Source organism: Tamandua tetradactyla, chromosome 10, assembly GCF_023851605.1.
Source record: "Tamandua tetradactyla isolate mTamTet1 chromosome 10, mTamTet1.pri, whole genome shotgun sequence".
Lineage (NCBI taxonomy): Eukaryota > Metazoa > Chordata > Mammalia > Pilosa > Myrmecophagidae > Tamandua > Tamandua tetradactyla.
In genome coordinates, this window is record NC_135336.1 from 49,953,214 (window position 1) to 49,966,600 (window position 13,387).

Genomic DNA, 13,387 nt, shown 5'->3' on the forward strand with positions numbered 1-13,387 from the left:
TTAGATCATCTCTAACCTCATTATCTTGAGCATTGCACTCATTATCTTAAAACCTGCCCATCTTTTGATACCATAAAACTGTCAGAATTACTATAGTTTGGGAAACAGATTGTTAGGCTGATAGACCATCTGATCTCCTGCTTCATGCCAAGAAATAAACTCTCTTTCTTTGAAACCCAGTTGTCTATGGAATTGGTCATTTGATCACATTGGGCAGAAAATCCACCACTTTTGACTAGTATCAAGATTAAACAACAGTGGTAACACTAAGAGAATGCCCAGCTAATGATCTTTTTGGAGAATCACATCCCAAGTTCACTCAACATAAAACTGAGAAGAAGATAAATTGTTTCAGGGCCTTTCTCTCAACCACTTTTAGGAGTGCCTCTTCCTGTTCACCCTGTGTTTTCAGTCTATCCCAGCCTCAGGAACCTCACACTTTGGACATTATCTGACCTTGGTCTCTGATACTTAATGGCCTCTTTATTTTTTGCCTCATTCTTTTGGACAGTTTCCTGCTGAATAGCTAGCAAAATCGATTAATTGATCTGTGTTACTAAGCTAACAATTTACACTTTCCAGGGAAGTTATTTTCATTTTGACATTTTAACTTTTGAGACTTTAGTCTTCATTTTTTGCTTTTTGTCTATCTTCCAGCTTTTTATTTCCTAATGTAGGTAAGGTGCTCCCAGTTTGTGCTGGTAATTGTGATAGGCCCCAGAGTAACAAACTGTGTTCTTGACCTCATGAAAGTAATGTGGAAGATGGGCTGCCACTAAAAGCAAAAGAAAAGAACAAGATGAAATGCAGCAAACAATGCCTTTTTTTTTCTTTTTTTTGTATACTGTAAGGCAGGGGTCACATTTCATTCTTTTTCCATGTGAGTATCCCCTTATGACAGCACCATTTGTTAAATTTTTGTTTGCTTGTTTTTTTGTTTGTTTGCTTGTTAAACAATGCTTTTTATATGCAAGCATCCTTCATTTCTGAGTCCAAGAACAATATCCCTATTCAATCAATACCACTCTTACTAAATTGGCAGGAAAAATAAAATGTATTTGCCAACTTTGTGTCAACTTTACAAACTGGAATGTGTAGTTGCTGTGGAGATGGAAAAACATTTTGACCAGGAGAACAGTTTGGGGGACCCTCAAATTATGTAATTGCATTTACACACAGAGCTAGTATACACATCTGTATTCCATGGAGGAATAAGTCAATTCTCCCATTTCTCATTGTCCCTAGTTGTGGAAACCTAAAGTAACTCATTTAGCTTACATGTTACAGACATACTGCAAATACCTCCTCCTTCCATTTTTAAATTTTAAGGTAGCATACCAGTAAGCTTTGGTTCCTGTGTTTAAAATGCCTGAATTTTCCCAGCAAAGTGTCAGAGTTGAAAGGGTGCTCTTTCCATTTCTCATATTCACTCTCTGGTTTTATGAAGAATTAGTTTTACAGAGATGCATTGCTCTGTGTGAATTCAGGCTAAAATTAAAAAAAAAAATTCTGTTTTACCTCTCAATTGACATTTTTGAATCTTTAACTCAGTCTATGTTCCCTTATCTCATGTTTTAGTTTGTTAGAGCTACCAGAAATGCAATATGCCAGAAATGGGTTGGCTTTTATAAAGACAATTTATTAAATTACAAGTTTATAATTCTAAGGCCATAAAGATGTACCAACTAAGGCATCCAGAGAAAAGACACTTTAACTCAAGAAAGGGTTGATGATGTTTGGGATTTCTCTGTTACCTAGGAAGGTGCATGGCAACATTTAGCTCTCTCTTCTGGCTTCTCCTTTCAAATGGCTTCCCTAGGATGTATTCTTTCAGCATGTCCAAAGGTCTCTGTCTGTGTCAGCTCTGAAGCTTTTTCCAAGACCATTCTCTCTTAAAGGACTCCAGTAAGCAACCCAGCTTGAATGGGTGGGGACATTTCCATGGAAACCACCTAATCAAAAGATCCCACCCACAATTTGGTTGGCCACATCTCCATGGAGACAACTTAATCAAAAGATCCCACCCAACAGTATTGAATGAGGATTAAAGAACATGGCTTTTCTGAGGTTTCTAACAGTTTTAAACTGGCACGACTCATTTATGTTCTTTTGCCCTTATCTTCTAAAGGGAGTGTGAAACAAAATATATCTGTTAAGTAATATCAGTAGATGATGACTCATTTCTCTTAAATAATCATATCTTATTTGATAATAAATTTTTTCTCACACAAGTATTTGGCTTTCTTTCCTTTATGAAAGGGATTTGCATTTCTTGTTAGCTCATTTAAACAGGACTGACTAGTTTTTATTCTCTCTACTCTCTGATGTTAACATTAATTCACCTACAAAATAACAAAACATAAAATTATAATACTAAGGATGAGGATAAATAAAACTGAGTAAAATAGTAAATTCGTGGTTAATAAAAGGGTAACATATATTTGCATACAAAGAATTATATTGACTATCATTATAGCATATTTCTACCTGATTCATATCTATACCTCCAGCTGGAGAAGTCACAGACAACACAGCAGGGTCATCTTCCAGCTCTCACCTACCTCCCACACCTCCTTTTCTACTGTGCCATGATATTTTAGTCTGTTTTCATTCTACAACCCAGAGGAGATGTTAGTTCTAATGAAAAGGCCTGACTGGTCCTTAAACTGGTAAATCAGGAAGAAGTCGCCTCAGATGCTTATCAGTTCAGGAAATTCTCAGTGGTAGGGCCCCCCTAGTGGTAAATAAATACTCCCCTTGGGCAGAGCAAACTTGTCTCTGATGCAAAGTGGGTTGTGTGGAGCTACCATGCACAGACACTGACAGGAGCAGTTAGCCTCCCCAGGAGACTGCCTATTATGAGATTGCTTCCCCTGCTCTTTTGGACCCACTGTGCTAAGTTATAAAGCAGTCATTTGCTGAAAGTTTCTGTTGAGCTTAAGTCTGTGCTTCTGTGATACATGGTGTAGCAACTTGTTCCACACCTCCTCCTCAATAAAGTGAAATAATTTTTTAAAATGAGCATACAGAGTGTACAGTCTACTACATATGATTATCCTTTTAAAATGAATTAATATATTAAACTTATTTATTTGTTTTGTTTTTTTCATGACTTACTATTTATCTGACTATAAATTAATAAATTGTTTCTTCTGGGACTTGTGATTTCTCTCCTGTTTAAACATTTTCAGTATAAAAGGTGAGATGAGATTGTGAGAAATTATTCAAATTATCACATTTTATGATTTAAAATAGCAACTTGGTAAATGTTTTTAACTGCATGTAAATACTGAAAGAATGAATTACTGTAAGGGGACAGACAGGAGGCAAATTAAAATGTTTAAAGGGACTAGAAAGGAGGAAAAAAGGAACAAATTGTTGCCAGTGTGCTCAACTTTTCAAGAAAAATTGAAAACTTGTATGTTTGTCTTTATTAAGCAATCTCATGATTTTTAAATCTTAGAAAATAATTGAAAAAATGCTATGCTTTTCTATACCACATGGAATAAACTAAACAATTCAGTGCAATCCTTGAGTGTCTTTTCTAACTTCTGATGTGATAATTAAAAACCTGGGATTAATAGTTACACAGCCTGAGATTCAGATCATGGATTCTGTGTGATTTTGAGCAAATGACTCGACTATTCTGTGCTTCACTTTTTCTGTCTATAACATGGGATAATAATCATGTACCTCTTTCTTAGGATTATGTTGAGCATTAAGTGAAGTAATATATGTAATGTACACCTTGACAGAGATACCGAAGCAATGCTGGTGATGCTGATGGTGAATGTGAAGATTTTGGCATCTGTATGGACTTAAATAAGCCAAGAGAGTTGAATTATTGGCTTATAGGGGACAGGAGTTAGGGAACACTGAGGAACTCAGAAACTGCATAGCCAAATTCATTTGAACTTAATGGCTTTAGTTTTATTTCAAAACAACCAATTTACATTTATCCAAGGAAACAAAATTTTACAAAGAAAAGTCAATTAAGCAGTCCCTGGCATTCTGCCTCCAAATATAGCCCTTAATACATTCTTACCCATGTTCTATCCTTCTTCAACTTTTTCCCTAAAATTTTGTAAGTTGTGGAGATTGTATTTACCAAAGATGGCCATAACAATATTTCTGATTCCATATGCTCTTTATACAATGTGATGTTGACATTCTTCCCACAAGGCAGAGTGTCTATGTCCCTCTCCTTAATGTAGGTGGCAAACTGTGACCACCTCAAGGAATAAAGTATGGTGGAAATGCTATCACATGATTTCCAAGGCCAGCACATAAATGTCATGCACTTCTGCTAAATTCTGATGCACTCAGTCTGGAGCACAGTCTGCAAGAACATCACACCTGTTCGCCCTGGCTGAGATCCCATCTGACGGTACCATCAACGGATGTGAAAGAGTCTTGGAGATGACTGTAGTCCAGACTCCTGATTGAACTGCATGAAATACTTGGAGTGAGAGCTGCCTAGGCAAGCACGTCAACCCCCAAACAATAAGCTTGAATAATATAGTGGCTCTTCTTTAAGCCATTGAGGTTTAGCACCATTTGACAATAAGTAACTGTAACATAAGTTATGAGAAAGAGAATGAAACTTTCCCCTACAAGGACCCAGCAAGCATTTTTCTAGATGGATATGATAAAATCCTATCCTCTTTATATCCTTGAAGCCTCATTTCTACCTTTTGTCAACAATTCCATCATTCCTTGTTTTCAGATACTAACATATTTTCTTTAGGCCCCGACTTAGCATATATGGTACATACTCTCATGACTTCTTGTAATGGTATATATGTTTCTCAAGGAGTTTCTGTTGTTTTTGATGGGCACAGAGGCAAAAAAGCTTCCAATTTTTGAAACAGATATATTCTTTCTCGAACATACTGACTTAGGTTTCTACCATAAACATTGGCAGTGGAGAGGAGCTTTATAGAGGGTAACATCACCAATGTTTCTAAATTTAACTTTTTTTGTCATAATAATTCATATGCAGAATTTTGGAAGTTGTTGCTTCCTATTGAAATGGAGCTTGAAGGATATTAAGGAATGATGAGAAAAAAAGAAAGGAAGAAAGAAAGAAAGACACAGACAGGCTCAGGGGGTCTGAAGCTTGAGTTTACTTCAGACAGACTTCAGACCATTTTATTCTTAACCAGATCCTAGTTATATACCACAGGATGTCAATAGATATGCAGGCATTTCCTGAGGGAGCAAAGTTCTTATCTTACAGTGTTCTTCATACTTAACATAACCATTTGTGGTAAACATTCTCTTCCTCCCAGACTGCTCTACATAACAATCTCCACAGTTTACTGCCGCCATCCTGAGGCCAGCTGCTTGCAACAAATTCTGTAGGTCTTGCTTTAAACCTTTGGCTCCTACAGGAAGTCAGATATTTTACGTTCCTTAAAATGAAAAATAGCATTTATACCCTCACTCCAATTTCTGTCCTCCCCACTTCTCAACCACTTTCAACTCTGTTTCTTCTTATTTACTTTCATATTTTGAAATTATATATTTATACTGATATTTCATAGTTTTTCAGTAATAGATATTTCCATTAAGTGCCATATAAGAAAAGTATATAGCCCTCTCACTTTTCTACAACCCTGGTCAAAACATACCCAATAAAGGTCAGTGTTTCTATTTATATAAATATTTATTGCTCCCACTTGAGCTATAGAGTGTGCTATGACTTCACCTTTTCTTATCCAACTTTTTTTTATAGTTTTTTTATTAATTAAAAAAAGAATTAACAAAACAATTAGAAATCATTCCATTCTACATGTACAATCAGTAATTCTTAATAACATCACATAGTTGTTATGCTTTGGGTTAATAAATAATTTTTTTTCCTAGTTGCTATTTTTCATCAATTCAGCACTAATTATTTGCCAGAATTATAAATCCTTTCTCAATGCAGTAAATGCATCAGGTAGTATAATTATGTTTAAATTAGAACACTTCTCTGGAGCCTACCCAATCACAATAGTTGTGCTCCTTTATTTTGAAATTTCACTTCACAATTATCACAGCTTTTTCCTTCTAGCTGCTCTAAAACACTGGAACTAAAAGAAGTATCAATGCAGTAATTCATCAGTCTTGCTCATTTGTTAAATCCTATTTTCTCTGTTTTAACTCTTCCTTCTCTTTTGAGCCTTCTTCCAATGTATAGAGAACTTTGGGCAATGCCTGTTCTAACTTTTTCATATTCAGAAGGGGTGTCGACACTAAAGGATAGGGGAATGTAATGAGTTGATAATGTTGGAGAGACTGGTCCCTCTGAGTTTAAGGATTTATGTTGCCTAGAAACACTCGGGAGATTGTAGGTTCCAGGAAGACAAACTTGTTGCATGAAACTGTAGAGTCTCAATTCGAGGCTAGGTATTTTAAAAGTTAGCAGGAGTGATGTTGGTTGAGGCAGTTAGCATATCTAACTGAAGCTTGCATAAGAGTATCCTCCAGAACAGCCTCTTGACTCTCTTTGATCTCTCTTAGCCACTGATGCCTTATTTTCTTACACTTCCTTTCCCCTTATCTTGTCAGGAAGATGTTATTGATCCCATGATGCCAGGACCAGACTTATTCTTGGGAATTATACCCCATGTTGTCAGGGAGACTTGCACCCTTGAATTTCATGTCCCATGTAGTGGGGAAGATATGATTTTCCTTGCAGAGTTGAGCTTAGAGAGAGGCAGGCCACATCTGAGCAACAAAAGGTGTTTCTTGGAAGCAATTCTTAGGCCTAGTTATAGGCATCTTAGATTCTCCACTATAGGAATAAGTTTCATAAGCAAACCTCAAAATTAAGGTCTTGGTCTACTCTCTTGGGAGTCTCCAATGGTTGAGAGAGAAACTGTGGTTTCCCAGATGGGAAAGTGTAATAGTTCATATATGTATATATATTTTCTCCCATTTTGTACCCTCAAGCCTACTCTACCAATACTCTTTAATTATCAGCCCACCATATTCTGAAATGTATCTGGGTAATACATTAAGGTATACAGTATTACAAGGCCTTGTTCTCTTTTGGGACTCCAGGAGTTTGGGTTGTTTAAATGAACTATCTAGACAAGTTGATTTAGATTGTGTGTTATAGAAAATTTAGATTCTAGTCACAATAAACCTCTGCCTTTGTTCTCATACAGTAGGTGAAGGTCTAGGGCACATACACTATCATCTTTTACCTTGTGTTCTGATTTACTTAGTCAAAGCCAGATTGGCTTCATTTTTATCTCTAATTGAGGCCTGATCTCTCCCTCAGTTATTTAAACTGTTATTGTATGTAGCTCTCTAACTTTCAGGGCTGCAGCACTCCATTTCTGGGTCTCAGGTGTCACAGAGTTTCTCAAAGTTCCAGGGAAATACCAGCTGATACAAATACATAGCTCAGTTTCTTGAAATTTGCAAATACATTTACAACTGCTAACTAAGTGGGTCTGCTCTAAGGGGCTTTCAACTAGGTTCCAATTATTCTGTAAGTGTTTTCTGAAACAGACCTTAGCATATTTATTCTTTTGTTTTTGGCTTATTCTGCACAACACATTGTCCCCAAGGTTTTTTCAGTTCATTGTGTGCCTCATGATGTCTTTCATTTTTGTAGCCATTCCATATTCCATGATATAAATGTATCACAATTCGCCATTCTGCTTCTCAGTCATTGTACCCTTAGGCTCCTTTCATCTATTAGGCATCATGGATAATGTCCAAAGCAAACAAATCACGTCTTACAGTATGCTCACTTGGTGTATAATTCAGCACTCTCAATTTTAGACAATTTTCATTGGTCCATAGAGATGAAGAACTGACAAATATGGCCTTACCAAATATCAAATCAAAATTATGTCTTATCACTTGTCCCTCCCCCCTGCCCTAACACATTTAGTTCTCTCTGGTATTGCTGTGGTACTGTTGATGTCTTCATGTTAACTATTGGCCCCTAGCACAGAATTAAAATTTTCCCCCTCTACTCCTCTACAATTGACCCTTTGTCCATATTAAATATTCAAAATAGTTCATATAAGAACTTATTTATAATTCAATCAGTGGGATACATGGCACTATACATCCCCTTTCAGTCATATTCACCTTCAATATGGCAATGTTACTTAAACCCCATTAGTTAGTTACCATTACTTCTATCCATTCCCTTGCATTTAGATTCAATTCCTTTGGGTAGCCTTTCCCCCATCTCTAGCCCCCTTGTACCTTCTACAGTGTAATATCTGAGATTACCTTTGCTGGAGTCATAGTAGTGAAATCATACAGTATTTGTCCTTTGTGTCTGACTTGTTTCACTTAACATTATGTCCTCAAGGTTCATCTACATTCTCGGATGCTTAGGGGTCTCATTCATCTTACTGCTGCATAATATTCCATTGTATGGATATACCACATTTTGTTAATCTGCATTAACAGACTATCCACTTGTCTGTTAATGGGGTCTTGGTTTCCAACTTTTGGCAATTGTGAATATTGTTGCTATGAATATCGATGTGCAAATGTCTGTTTCTGTCATTGCCAAGTAGTGGCATTGCTGGGTTATAGGGTAATTCAATATTAGTTTTCTGAGGAATTGCCAACTGTTTTCCACAGTGGCTGCACTATTATACATTTCCACCAGTAGTGAATAAGTGTTACAATTTCTCCACATCCTGTCCAATATTTGTAGTTTTCTGTTTGTTTAATAACAGCCATTCTTATATGTGTGAGGTAATATCTCATTGTCATCTTGATCTGCATTTCCTTTATAGTAAATGAAAATGAGCATCTCTTCTTGTACTTTTTAACCATTTGTATTTGCTTTTCGAAAGTGTCTCACATATCCTGTCCATTTTATAATTGGGTTGCTTGTTCTTTTGTTTTTGAGCTGCATAATTTCTTCATATACACAGGACATCAAGCCTTCACTCAATGTATGTTTTTCAAATATCCATGAAGTTGGATGCCTCTTCAACTTTTTGAAAAAGTCCTTTGAGGCACAGAAGTTTTTGATTTTAAGGAGTTACCACTTTATCTATATTTTTTCTTTTGCTGCTTATGCTTTAGGTTTAAAGTTTAAGAAGCTACCTCCTATTACTAGATCTTGAAGATGTTTCCCTATATTTTCTTCTAGATTTTTTATGGTACTGGTGCTTACATGTAGGTCTTTAATCCATTTTGAATTCATTGTTATATAGGGTATGAGGTAGGGGTCCTCTTTCATTCTTTTGGCTACTGATATCCAGTTCCTTCAGGCCTATTTATTGAAAAGACTATTCTGTCCAGTTCAGTGGTTCTGGTGACCTTATCAAAGATCTATTGTCCAAAGTTTTGGTGGCCTATCTCTGCATTCTTAATTTGATTCCATTGGTCAATACTTCTATCTTTTTGCCAATACCATGCTGTTTAGACCACTGTGGCTTTATATTATGCTTTAAAGGCAGGACTTGTTACTCCTTCCACTTTGATCTTCATTTTTAGTATATCTTTAGTTTTTTGGGGGTCTCTCTCCCTTCCAAATAAATCTGATAACTAGCTTTTCCAAGTCTTCAAAGTAGGTTGTTGGAATTTTGATTGGTATTTCATAGAATCTGTAGATCAATTTGGGTAGAACTGATATCTTCAAATTCAACCTTTCTATCCATGGAATTTCTTTCCATCTATTTAGGTCCGTTTTATTTCTTTTAGCAATATTTCATAATTTTCTATGCACAAGTCCTTGACATTCCTAGTTAGGCTTATTCCCAAATACTTGATTCTCTTGGTCACTATTTGGAATGGAATTTTTTCCTTAATTGTCTCAGTTAGGTCATTGCCTGTGTATAGAAACATTACTTATTTTTGTACATTAATCTTGTATCCTGCCACTTTGCCAAATTTCCTTTTAGCTCAAGAATTTTGTCATACATTTCTCAGGGTTTCCTAAGTATAGGATCACTTCATCTGCAAATAATGAAAGTTTTAATTCTTCCTTTCCTATTTACATGTCTTTTGTTTCTTTCTCCTGTCCACTCACTCTAGCTAGGACTTCTAGCTCAATGTTCAATAATAGTTGTGACAGGGGGCATCATTGTCTCATTCCCAATCTTAGGGGTAATGCTTTCATACTCTCATTATTAAGTATGGTGATGCCTATGGGTTTTTCATATATACCCTTTATCATATTGAGTAAGTTTCCTCAGTTCTTACCTTTTGAAGTGTTTTTATCAGGAAAGGATGCTGAATTTTGTTAAATGCCTTTTCAACATCAGTTGATATGATCGTACAAATTTTCCCCTTCAATTTGTTAAGGTTATTACATTGCTGTATTATATTGATTGATTTTCTTGTATTGAGCCATGCTTGTATTCCTGGTATAAATCCCACTTGATTGTGATGTATAATTCTTGTAATGAGTTGTTGGATTTGATTTGCAAGTAGCTTTTTTTGAGAATTTTTGCATCTATATTCACTAGGGAGATTGATCCATAGTTTTCCTTTCTTATAGCACTTTTATCTGGTTTTGGTTACATAGCATTTCTATTTCCTAATTTTTGGGAAGATTTGAGGACGATTGGTGTTAGTTCTTTTTGGAAACTTTGGTAAAATTTACTTGTGACACCATCCTGTCCTGGGCTTTTTTTTTTTTTTTTGCATGAGCAGGCACTGGGAATTGAACCCGGGTCTCTGGCATGGCAGGCGAAAACTCTGCCTGCTGAGCTGCTGTGGCCTGCCCCCTGGGCTTGTCTTTATGGGAAGATTTTTGATGATTACTTGAATCTCTACTTGTGATTGTTTTTTTGAGATCTTCTATTTCTTCTTGAGTTAGTATAGGTAGTTCACATGTTTCTAGGAATTTGTCCATTTCATTAAGTTGTCTAGTTTGTTGACATATGATTATTCATAATATTCCTTAAGGACTTTAAAAATTTCTTTAGGATCCATGGTAATGATTTCATTTCCCTCTCATTTCTGATTTTGTGTATTTGTATCTTCTCTCTTTTTTTTCTTTGTCAGTCAGTCTAGGTAGTGGTCCATCGACTTTATTGATTTTCTCTAATGACCTACTTTTGGTTTTATTGATTCTATTATTTTTGTCCTCTAGTTTGTTTACTTCTACTTTAATCTTTGTTATGTCTCTTCTTCTATTTGCTTTAGAGTTAGTTTGCTGTTCTTTTCCTAGTTCTTCCAGGTGAGTAGTTAAGTTCTCAATTTTTGCTCATTCTTGTTTCATCATAAAGGCATTTAGGACAATAAATTTCCCTCTCAGCACTGCCTTTTCCACATCCCATAAGTTCTGATATGTTGTACTTTTGTTAACATTCATCTCCAGATATTTATTGATTTCTCTAGCAATTTCTACTATGACCCACTGAAAGCTCTTGCTCTTTGTGATTATTAATTTCCAGTTTCATTCCATTGTGGACAGAGACAATGCTTTTGATAATTTTAATCTTATTAAATTTATAAAGGCTAATTTTGTGTACCAGCATATGACCTATCCTGGAGAATGTTCCATGTGCACTAGAAATGGATGTATGTTCTGGTATTGTGGGATGTAATGATCTACATATGTCTTTTAGGTCTAATTCAATTATCGCATTGTTTAAGTTCTCTATTTCCTTGTGATCCTCTGTCTGGTTTCTCTATCTATAGTGTAGAGTGGTGTATTGAAGTCTCCTATTGTTATTGCTGAAATGTTTATAGCTCCCTTCAGTTTTGCCAATGTTTACCTCATGGACTTTGAGCTCCTTAATTGGAAGCATAAACATTTATGATTGTCATTTCTTCTTGGCAGCTTGTCCCTTTTATTAATATATAGTGTTCTTCAATGTCTCTTGTGATATCTTTACATTTAAAGTCTATTTTATCTGATATTAGTATAAATACTCCTGCTTTGTTTTTGTTACAGCTTACATAGAACATCTTTTTCCATCCTTTCACTTTAGATCTATTTATGTCCTTGCGCTTAATATATGTCTCATGTAAACAGCATATGGATGGTTTATATTTTTTAATCTATTATACCAATCTGTATTTTTAAAACATTTTAAAATTATATAATATGTCATGCATACAAAGCAAAGAAAGGAAAAGTAGTAATTTCTGAAGCACGTGTCAACAAGTAGTTACACAACAGATCCTGTGTCTGTCATGGGCCACAACTCCATCATCTCAGATTTTTCCTTCTAGCTGCTCTGAAACACCCAAGGCCAGAAGGAATATATTAACATAGTGATTCAGCAGCAACATTAGTCTGTCTAATCCCATCTTTTCTGTTATACCTCCTCATTTTCCTTTAAGCCCTTCCCCAATCCACAGGGATCTTTGGGGAATGCCCATTCTAAATTTTTCATGTTGAGAAGGGATGTCCATACCAAAGGATAGGGGGACATAATTAATTGATAATCCTTGCAACGCTGGTCCCTTTGGGCCTCAGGATCCATCTAACCTAGGAACCCTCTGGGAATTATATGACCCAGGAAGGCATACCTAATGCATGAAACTTTTATGGAGTCTTAGTTCAAGTCCTAGGTGTCCTCAGCAGGAGTGATGTTGATTGGGGTTTAATAAACTATGACAATTAACACTATCTAACTGGAGCTTGCTTAAGAGCAATCTCCAGAATAACCTCTTGACTCCATTTGATTTCTCTTGGCCACTGATGCCTTATTTTATTACACTTCTTTTCCCCCTTTTGTTCAGGAAGATGCAGTCAATCTCATGGTGCTAGGCCAGAGTCATCCTGGGAGCCATGCCCCATGCTGCCAGGGAGATTTTCACCCCTGAATGGCTTATAACACATATGGGGCAGGGCAACAATTTTCCTTGCAGAGTTGGGCCTAGACAGAAAGAGGCCACATGCCAGCTCCAAAGAGGCTTCCTGGAAGCAACTCTTAAGCCTCATTATGGTAGTCTTTGCTTCTCTCTTACAGAATTAAGCTTCATAAGAACAAGCCTCAAAATCCAGGGCTTGCTTATTTTCTTGGGAGTCCCTGATGGCTGAGAGGGGATCTGTGGTTTCCCAGAGGGAGAGTTCAATAGTTCCACATATATTTGCATATATAGAATAATATGTATTTATTTTTACTCCTCAGATTTTCAAGGGACTCCACCAATACCCCCTAATTATCAGCTCACCATAGCCTGAGATGCATCCTGGTACTATATTAAGTCAGAGAATTACAAGGCTTTGTTCCTTTTCTTGACTGTAGGAGTTCAGATGACTATGCTGTGCAAATGAGCCATCCAGAGAGGCCAGTTCAGACTATGAGTTACAGAAAATTGAGGCTCTGGTCATAATAAACCTCCCTGCCTTTGATCCCATACAACAGCTAAGGGTTTAGAGTGCACATATCACCATCTTCCACCTTGTGCTCTAATTTACCTTAGGCCTAGCCAGATTGGCCACACTTTA